The following is a 10,215-nucleotide window of genomic DNA, read 5'->3' as shown; positions in this document are numbered from 1 at the left end:
CTAGTCTAGGATTTGAATATACTCTGCATAGCAAGACATGAATTCCCTCCGATGAGATGCCTTACACACTCCTGAACTCCTTTTCTGACTTAAAATATTTTTTTCACTGTATTTTTGCATGACTCAGAGTCGTCTTTTCTATTTGGGCTTGCAAGCAAAAAGTGTTGGAGTTTTTTACCGCTGTGTTATTTGGGAGATGTGCTTTCATCTGCAGGTAAAATACACAGTGTAGTTTTGAATATGCTTGTCTTCCTTCCATGACTCTGTCAGTTGCTTCAATTCATACTATATAAATTTCTTTCTCAGCAGTAGGCCTGTGTAACTGAGTGATTAGGTTCTTGCCTTGACCTCCACTGTTGTAGGAGATGTAGAATCCTAATGAAGGGAGCATGAGGATGCTGACAGATGCCTGCTTTTGTGTGTTCACAACTACTACCCCCAGTGCAGCACTGCACTCTGATATAGCGAGGGGCTGCTTCTCTGTGAGTAGGTGCAGCAAAGTCCTGAGGAGCTATTTTAGAAACCATTAAGCCAATCTGTCACATAAGGCTTGGCCTGGAATTAATTTTGTGCTAACCTGATGATCAATCCAGCCTTCCCCAGAGTGGTAGAGATGGCATAATTACAGACTTCTGTAGGAATGGAGATAGGACATTCTGGAAATCTCGCTTCAGGACTTGAGCAGTTCAGAGGAGCTACTGCTCAGCCTTATCTCCCACAACACAGCCCTGCACATCACACACACCATTCTGCACACTGGATGGAGAACTGTGTCTATTGCTATTTTTCAGATGAACTGATATACTTAAAAAACTGGTACAGAACAAAAAAATCAATTATTATTAGTAACCAAAGATGAGAATAGATCTGTGTGCATCAAAACATTCAAATTCTTGTTTGAGTAATTAACAGGTGTCTGACAGAGATCAAAAATAAGCCTCTAGTCTAGTGATTAAGTCATTCTGCAAGTTAAAGTTCTGTTGTGGAAAAATGTGAATATTCCCTTGTATATACAGACTGGCTGGAAACTCATGTATTGCTTTTGTCTTATTTAAAATAATTTATTAAAATAGCAACGGTTTGAAATTACAGACATCTCCCTCAGAGTGCTTTATAGCTGTAGCTTGGTGGGTAGGGTCTTTTCTTGGGTTCAGTTCCCTTGAGACAAGGAAGGGAACCTAACTTATTTTTTTCATATACTTGGTCACAGATCTAACCACCAGGTGTTTTGGGGGGGAAAAAAAAAAAAAAAAGAGGAGAGAGACATAAACTGTGACCTTGATTATCTTAATCTTCAGTGTAAACTACAGTCACAGCTGTTCAGTACTGCTGCGATGGAGTACAACCCACTACACCCAGTTACAGTTATTTGGAACAGTTGTAGTGAAAACTGGAGGCACCTCCACAACAAGGCAGAAGCCAAGTATGGCTGTTGAGTGTCCAACTCTTCTGGATCTGATCGTGTCTGGTTTTGTCCTCTTCTATCCTTAGGTGTATGTTTCAAAGTACAGGGGTTGGAGGGGGGAGGAAAAATGCTTTCTTCTCATCATTGTAATATTGATTCTTGTGATAGTGCATAGCAAGCTAGGTCGATGACATCATGGGAGACCATACACTCACCAGAAAATCTGTGATATCATAAAAAAATCCAACATATACATGAGAAAACTCAATAGTAGGGTATCATTATGCAGGCATGTTCAGGTTCAACACTAGCTTCATGCCAGAGTCTGAGCAGCGTGTTTCATGTCGTAAGTGCTTGCGCAATATTGAGTGATGATACCAGCTGTGCTCAGGTTCTTGAATTACAGCTAGATGGTGGCCATAAGGGGACACACTGTGCCTGCAGGAATGGTTGGCTTGCTGCTAGACTGAAAAGCAGAGGGCTGGAAGCTGAGACTGAAAAAGAAGTAGTTTCCTGAATCTCTCTGTTGTTTATTAATAACTCCCTTGGAGGTCATGGCTTTGCATGTCAAATTTTTGTTCTGATATGCTCACCTTCTAATGGCATATGCTGGCGTATTGTCCCATATATTATACAAGTTTAAAGCAGACAGCTAAATCCCAATACACTCAGAGATTTGATAGTCTCTCACCTGCACTCAAGCTTTACAGCTAGATTTGGTCTTCACTTGATCTTGAATTATTTGTGATGAGAAGTATAGTTAGGGACACACATTTCCTGAAATGGATGCAACCCACGCCTCAGCCGCAAACATCCCTCGCTAAACTGATGTCTGGTGCTTTCCTCCTTTAAGGAAAGCTGTAATTTTCTTCCTCAGTAAGCTTAATGCCATTGACAGAAACCAAACAAAGCAAACAATAAAGTTATTTGTTTATATAGGTGGCTGCATGTGGTCACTTAACAGATTGTGTCACATCAGGACAAAGCAGACTTCCCATGTTCCGGTTTGGTATGTATTATGAGGGTTGGAAGAAGTGGATCTGAAGCCACATTCCTCAAGACAAATGTTCCTTTCTCTAGTGGGCTGGATTACGTAATTTCATCACCTGGTACCTTTTCTCTGAAAGGCTGTAAAATAGAAAGAGAATTTTGCAAATATACCAGTAATGCTATTTGAAAGATTTAAATGTTAAATATTTGTGTTTAAGATTTAGTCTAAAGATAGATGTTCTGGCTAAATGAAAACATTTTTTTTAAAACTGAATGACTCAAACGGTTAGTCAGGAAATGAGTAGAGAATATTTGCTATTGCAGTCTGTGGAGCCCATCTTGATTTGGTCAGGTAAACAACACAGCTAGTAGGGACGGAGAGAACCTGCCCAGATCTTGGCCTGATCTATATATTACTAGCGAAAGACAGACTGGGATGTGGAAATTAATCAAGTTTCTTTTCCCTGGGGATCACAGAGGTTACTCAGAGGATGGAAGGGGAATGTAGGGATTCAGCTGTGTCACATTTTCTCTCTAATTTAGCTGTCTAGGGAGCCTCCCACGTTTTACAGAAGTGGAAACATCCAGTTTCATTTTATCTTTCTCAGACTGCAGCAGCTTTCTTCTTCAGAAGCCAAGGTCCTCTGCGTTTACTTTTGGTGTTTGTCCCTTTAATTCTCCTACAGTTTCACAAATGCTTCTGGTGTATTTTTAAATTTTAGCTTATAATCACATTTTTCTAAAAGGCACCATCTGTCCCTGATATGGTTTAAAATAACAATCCAGCCAGCATGAAGCCAGCAGTGAGACTTTACACCTTTCACAACGCAGTATGAGAGTTTCCCCACCTATGTTTCTCCACAAACACTGCCACCATCGTGTCCTGTTCCCTCCAGGTAGGTCTTGCAGAAAGCAGGGCCTTGCAGCTCTTGCTTTCCATCCCTTTCATCTTGAACATAGTCATTTTATTGAAACAAAATGGATGCATCAAAGAAGTTACAGCTAGGACTGTGGAAGATCTGCTGTAAACTGCTTGGTCGGAGAATTTGGAGTTGGAGCTCACGTCCGTATTTAAGCTGCCCTCTGGTGCTTATCGCTGCTGCAGTGCATGCCTTCATTGCATCCCCTGGTGCCTGGAGACACCTGCAATATCCAGAGAGCAGAGGAGATAAAGCACTGCGAAAATTCCTTAGGAAAAAAAAGAAAAAAGGCCCAGTTCTGTGGGTGTTCTATTTTAAGCAGGACATTAACATGCTATGTTACCATTGCAGGTTATGCTGGGTGGGAAGATTTTCTTGATTTTGGATTTTATAAGTCACTTATAGCACTAGCTTATTTTACCTTTTTGCTGTATGCAACAGCACTGTCTGTCACTGTGCTTTCCCAGTAGCCACAAACGAAAGCATGCCACTAAGTAGTGCAATCTTGTAACCGTCACCCTCGGCACAGCTGAGGCGCAGCCTGGCGTTTCTGGTCTGGCAGTTGGAGGACCTGAGGTTGTCAGTGCCAAGGTAGCAGAGACAGTAAATACAAATATATCCATTCTTATTGGCAGCCCACAATTTTAGAAGGACAAAAACCACTGCTGGAGAGAGAAGCAGGCTAATCTGATGAACAGGAAAGGACTGCACGGGGCTTTGGGACTTCCATGCAGGTTATCTGTCCAGTGGGATATGCGCGCCTTTTTTTTTTGTTTTCCTTTTAACTAAAGGCCGAGCTGGACAGTTATTTCCCTACAAGCTGCTCTGTGCCTGGATCATGCTCCCATCCCCACCATGCTTCCCTGGTGCTGGCGACACGGGTGGCTAATATTAGCCGCGCAGCTGATTGTCCCGGTCGGTGCCCTGCGACAGGTGCGGGACGGCCGCCGCGCTGGAATCCCGCCCGGACCGATGCTGGCGCTGGCACCAGCCTTCCCATTATATCAGGAAGGGCTGTGTCCCGTCGCCACGATGCCCCGGCCCCCGCGGCTGGCCCCAGCTGTCCATGGGACGTGGAGCGGGGCAGTAGGCGCCCAGCGAGGCTGCTGCGGGGAGAAGCGAACCGTGACTCCTCCAGAGTGGAAAGCTCCTGGATGGGACTACTCCTGCTGTGTGAATGGGGTAAGGAGAAGGTCTCAGCAGAGCCCCGGGCTGGCAGTTTCGTGGCGCTGCTCTTAGAGGAGGGAAACACACACAAAGAAATACTAAAAATCAAGCATAAGCACTGTGAAATTAGCAGATATGGGTTGCATTTGCTCATGTGTTGGCCGTAGTTTCTTTACAGTGCAGCACTTTGAGTTTGCATTAATTTTAATCGGTGTTCTCTAATTTTAGAATGCTCCTGTGCAAAGTTACTTTCAATTCCAGTGGTGATTAGATGGTGATGACGTGTTTTAATAATAAACATGGGAGAGATATAGAAAAAGAAATCAAATGTGCTGACTACACTTGCGGGGAGGGGAAGAAGTGCTGTTGCTCTGCTCTAAAAGTATCTGATCTGTCTGCTCAGGGGTAATATCTTAAGGTCTCCCACCTCCTTTCTATTTTGGATTTTGTTTTCTTTTTTTTTCCTAAACCGTAATAGCTTCTTTTGGTAAGAACAACAAAATGTCTAGGTGGTGTTTACTTAGCATAAAGGCTGGAGAGAGGAAGGGGGAGCCGAAAGGCTTGTAATGCTTCACAGGATCATTTCTAGTATCCTGTTGCCTTTATGTGACCCCTCTCCGTTGACTGTGTGAGGAGATGCAGGGCCGTCAGGCAGATCAGAAGAGATCTGTGTGCCGCAGTGTGACTTCTGCTGAACAACATGTGTGTGCGCCCGTGTGGTGCCCACGTGCTTGCTCTCGGACAGAGAGTGAGGTAGGTTTGCTTAGGGAGTCGAGCAGGCTCTGTCTGCAGTGTGACAGTCTGCTGCGTGCTGGAAGCCAGATGCTGCTGCTGCTTCTAAATTAAGGAAAAAAGCAAAAATAAAAGAAGAGACTTGTCTCTGAAATTCAACGATTTCTGCTCTGAATTGGCTCACTACCAAGGGCAGAAGGTCAGCCTCAGCAGTGCTCCTGGAGAGTTATATTGATGCAAAAGGTACTGAAATCAGTGGGAGGCTTTGGATCAGCACCATCCTCACTATTTCCATCTACAGCTAGCAGTGAAACAGGTTTTTTAGGAGCTGTGGAATGAAAAAGCACTATCTGGGCCATATAAATACAATATGGAACTGATGAGAAAGGTCCAGCTTCACAAGTGTCAGGTGTCTCTAGGTGCAGTCTAGGCCTAAGTTTCTTCCAGGAGAAGTTTTTTGGATGAGGCCATTAAAATTTGAACATGGTCTTGATAAGAAAGAGAGAAAATGCCTTTTCTCAATGCTACATGTGACAATTGCATGTGGGGTCGTGCCTCAAAGCGCGTCGGAGGCTCTTTGCTGCAAGAACCATAATGTCTTGGGGGGTTGGGAGATCCTTCCCAGGCGGGTACCTCTGACTGAGGACACTGTGCTACTGTAACACTATTACTGTCCTGCTGCTCATGACCTCTCCGCAGCCAGCACTGCGCTCAGGACTTGACGTTGTTGTTTGGCAATGAGGACACTATGTAAACTATGATAATCCCATACATCTCGTAATGCCTTGACTCATGCTTCCAGCCAAAGCTTTCTCCAGCTCCCTCTCTGCTTCCTACCACCCACCCACCCACCCCAGTTTCTATTCCTCTTATTTTAATACATGAAGCAGAATTTGCTGCACCTCAAACCAGTGCTTCAGCCATGCCTGAGCAGGAGCTCCCATGCAGGGATGGGGCAGCACTGAGGGTTCGTGTTTTGCTGAAGGGAGACGTGCAAAGGCACAAGGAAAATACACGGCCATCTCCCTTTGAAAGTCACTTATTTGCAACTTTCAAAGTACCTCTCTAAGCAGCTCACAGAGAAGTCATTTGCAAATTTGATGCCAGTTTTTAAATACAAGATGAAAGTGGATTTCACTGCCACTGAACTCTGCAGCTAGGAGTCCCTCAGGAGAGGTGCAGCAGTCTGCGTCCCTGGAGAGCCAGATCTGTCGCCTTGCAAAGGATCTTGCGTCCAGGTAGGAAAGCATAAATGAGCATGTGGATCTTCAGCAGTGCTGGGTATAGGACAGCACATTAATAAAAAGTTTTATTTATTTTTTTTTAACCATTGTGAGAAAATGCTCAGAGTTAACAAAAGCTTGAGAAGAATAAAATGCTTCTCCCACTTTGTACACAAATCACTGATCTTGGATAGAAGTTAGAGGGCATATCCAAGTAAGTTTTACAGTTGACCTTTCATAACCAAGCAGGTCATGAAGTCATTGCTGTATCTGCACAATTCTTTTTTTTTTTTTTTTTTTTTTTTAAATTAAAATTATTTATCAGTTTCATAGGAAACTGACATTATGGGTTTATGGGCTCCTGTATTACATTACGTAGTACATCATACTCATAACTTACCCTCCCCTCATTCTAGTAATTTCCTGGGCATTTAGCTTGTAATGTCACCACAACATATTCTGAGAAAATCCTGTTGCATTTCTAAGCAGTATGGGAATCCCCGCTGTTATTGTAAACACATTACCTGGTCAGAATTATTTTAATTTGGTGTTGAGGAAATAGAAGAATATACTCTAATGACATACACTTCTAGCTAATGAGGAAGACAATCCCTTTTGTTTCTTCAACTATTACAAACATCTGCCTTTTCCTATGACCTAGGGGTACATATACATGTATGCATTTGAGAGTATGATTTCTATAACATACAAAAGCATGGGCTAGCTACTGATAAAATTGACCCTGTTAGGATCCCAACACCACTGCTGGTGAAGCTGGTGATAACCAAGCATGCAAGCAAGGTATTCCTCAGTCATATATTGACAATCCTGCACTTCTGTGAATTTGTAAAGGAACGCTTCTTTCTGGCACAGAAAATCTGATGATGGCCTGTTCCCTCCTCACTAAGGTCTAGAGAAAAAGAGCAAGGGAGAAAGGCTGTTTAGCAGAGAGACTGGGAAGAGAAGACTAGGACAGATTTTCTACCAGATGCTCCTCAGAGCAAAGGCAATTTCCAGACAAGTTTGTTTACAGCTACAGTTGTGTATTGTTTACAAATTCTTACCTCCCAAAAACCAAAAGAGGGAGGGGAAATTATTTGAAACACAGGAAAAGAATGCATGAACAATCCTACCAGAGGCTGTAGAGGTACTTAAGTAGCCTGTGTTACCCATCCTTTGGGGAAGTCTGAGGAGGACATACCCACGTGGAGCTGAGTCCGTTGCTGTCCAGGTGCCTCTTGTTCTTGTCTCACTTGTTATCGACAAACTGTACTGGCAAACTAGGGCAATGTTAACACATTATCACTATAAATTATTACATTTAGATGTCTTTCTCTTGAATCTAGATCTTAGATCTAGATTCTAGATCTAGTGCTGTGTTTCCCTTGTTACTTTTTCGGCAAGTTCAGCCATCTCTCCCTTGCTGCTACGATGGCAACTGCACCTCTGCTTACACTCCCACCTTGTCCCTGAAGTGATTAAGAAAGGTTAGGTAAAAATCTATGTATCCCAGTCTTCAGGCTAAAGGTGTCCATATGTGTGCATGGAGGAGAGGGCGGGAAGGCAGCACGATTATTTACAGGGAAGGAAACCTCCATCCATTTCTTCTTAAACAAAGGAGGAGGTGAGATGTTCACAAAACAGGCAGGTTGACATCTCTTATATTAAGTGGGAAGGCTCATGAAGAAGGTTCCCCATTGAACCCTTAACAACACGTTTCGAGCTCCAGGCAGGTCAAGTGGTAATGGAAGAGAGACGAAATGGAAAACAGCAGCAGCCCAGGCCCTTGGCATCCGCACTGGCGGATCCCCATGCAGTGCAAAGGCCCAGTGCGGGAGCAGGGTAGGTGACTACTGGTGATGGATGATGTTGAGACCTCAGAGAGAAATGATATAATAAATGGTTGGTTTGACACAGTAGGAAATGTTTGCGTATAAGTGACAGGTAATAAATAAGATTGTGTTGCTATAGATCCTCCAGGCAGTGCTGGAGCAAAAATATTTTCTGATTTTCTTTCTCTAAGGGAAAAAGGTAGGGAGGCAGGGACTCTTATTTGTAATAGCTAGGCATGAATAAAACTGTGTTTGCTGCATACAGTCAAGGTAATCTAAGGCTGATCCAGATCCAAGTCAAGTACTGCTGCAGCTGTAGGTTCTCAGTTGTCATAGCTAAAGTTACAAAACAACTTCCCTTGCGGCTTGTCTAATGTCACTGTCTGGAGCTGAGGCCCCACCACTGTATCCATGGTTAAAACACTGTCTTTTTTTGCACTTGTTATCAGGGCTGCCACGAAGATGAGGACAATCAGACAGTTTGCCCCAGGCACTGACTCATTATATGTGATATATGGTAATACATAGAGGGCCACAGACTCAACTTCTGCCCCGGAGTTTCCAAGTGTTCCTGTTTATAATTTTCTGTAGTATTGTACTTTCCCCCCGCCCCAGTTTTGTATGCATTTTCCTCTCTTGTTCATTTTTATTTGAATACCAGAAAACAGACCTCTGTTGCTGCTGCTGCAATGGTCAGTTAGGTAAGCTCTCCATGCTAGTTTTTGCTGGGTAGATAAATATTACCTGGATGCAGCATTACCAAATTAATAAAGACTTTGATTAAGAAATCTATTAATTGATTCAGCAATCTGGAAGGGATAATTCAAGAAATGGGGTAGTATCTCTTGTTTTTTTAAAAAAGAAAGTAGTGGCAAGAATATACTGGCTATATATTTAACATTTTGAGGTAGCTTCAGAAGTCTTACCCATAACCCCCTGAGATCAGTGAAACACTGTCCCCTCCTTTTTATTTTCCTTATAAACAGCTATGGAATGCATAAGAAATTTCATACTGATTTTTTTTTTTTTTTTCCCCAGTATATGTCTGAGGGTTAGTGAGCAGCCAGGGAATGAGAGTACTAAAATTATCTGCCTAGCCTCAACATTTAAGGTCTTGTACAGTGCATTTCAAAATTCTTTCTGTGGGGAATTTTTTTGGTGGCTTTTCCCCCCTCGAGAATCCCACTCCATGCAACAACAGCTATCCTGCTGCCCATGTTTAAAGGACAACTATCCTGCAGGAAAAACAAAACCCCGGAAAGTTCCCTCTTGCACAGCTGAGCTCTAGTTTCCCAAGATTACACGGCTAAACCTGTGAGTTTTTGTGGGCTGCTGGTAATTAGGATGGGTGGTGTTAATAGTAGAAGAGCATTTAATGTCCCCTCCCAGATGGGGTGCTGGTGTCTACAGTGGGCCTACTAGTAATGTACAAGAGAGTTAGTGTTTATAAAATCAGCATTGACGTTAAGTGGCATAGTACATGTGTTTTCATACATTCGTATTTTTAGAAGCTTTGTCATTTCAATGCCTTCTTGTGCACCTGGTTGCATATATCCCATTTTCTCATCCATGATAAGGGTTTCTGGGACTTAAGACTTGGCAGGGAAGGAGGACTATTTTGGAATAGGCATGTAGTGACCTATGATTTGACTTACAATATTAGGCAATGGCCCAACAGTTGCTGTATAGACCTACTGAGTACCAGCATTTGGAAAGTGAGGTCTGCAAATGAAAACAAAGCATTTTTTCCTGAACGTGTCCCGTAACTATGGTAGCTCAATGTGACTGGATAGATTCTTGCTGTTTCCTGTGCTTCTGCAGTACACTAAGCCAAAGCTAACTGGATTTTAGGATTACTTGCTGTTCAGTACAGCATTGGCATCACAGGATTATAATGCAGGACTTTCCAACCACTGGAGTATACAATATTAAATCCTGCAATACAG

The 10,215-nt window shown here is 43.0% G+C and overlaps 1 protein-coding gene across 1 annotated transcript in view; it reads left to right on the top strand.

Annotated features, from left to right (window-relative positions):
* The first annotated feature begins 4,423 nt into the window (after positions 1–4,423).
* The window catches only part of ARPP21 (cAMP regulated phosphoprotein 21), a 204,378-nt gene continuing 198,586 nt past the window's right edge, over positions 4,424–10,215 (top strand). The window contains exon 1 of the mRNA XM_074841812.1: positions 4,424–4,497. The gene's annotated coding sequence lies outside the window, so the exon portion shown is untranslated. The remainder of the gene's footprint in view (positions 4,498–10,215) is intronic.

The sequence above is a fragment of the Strix aluco genome, chromosome 1, assembly GCF_031877795.1.
Source record: "Strix aluco isolate bStrAlu1 chromosome 1, bStrAlu1.hap1, whole genome shotgun sequence".
Lineage (NCBI taxonomy): Eukaryota > Metazoa > Chordata > Aves > Strigiformes > Strigidae > Strix > Strix aluco.
The sequence above is the reverse complement of the archived record's forward strand: the minus strand, read 5'-3'. Positions and strand labels throughout refer to the sequence as shown.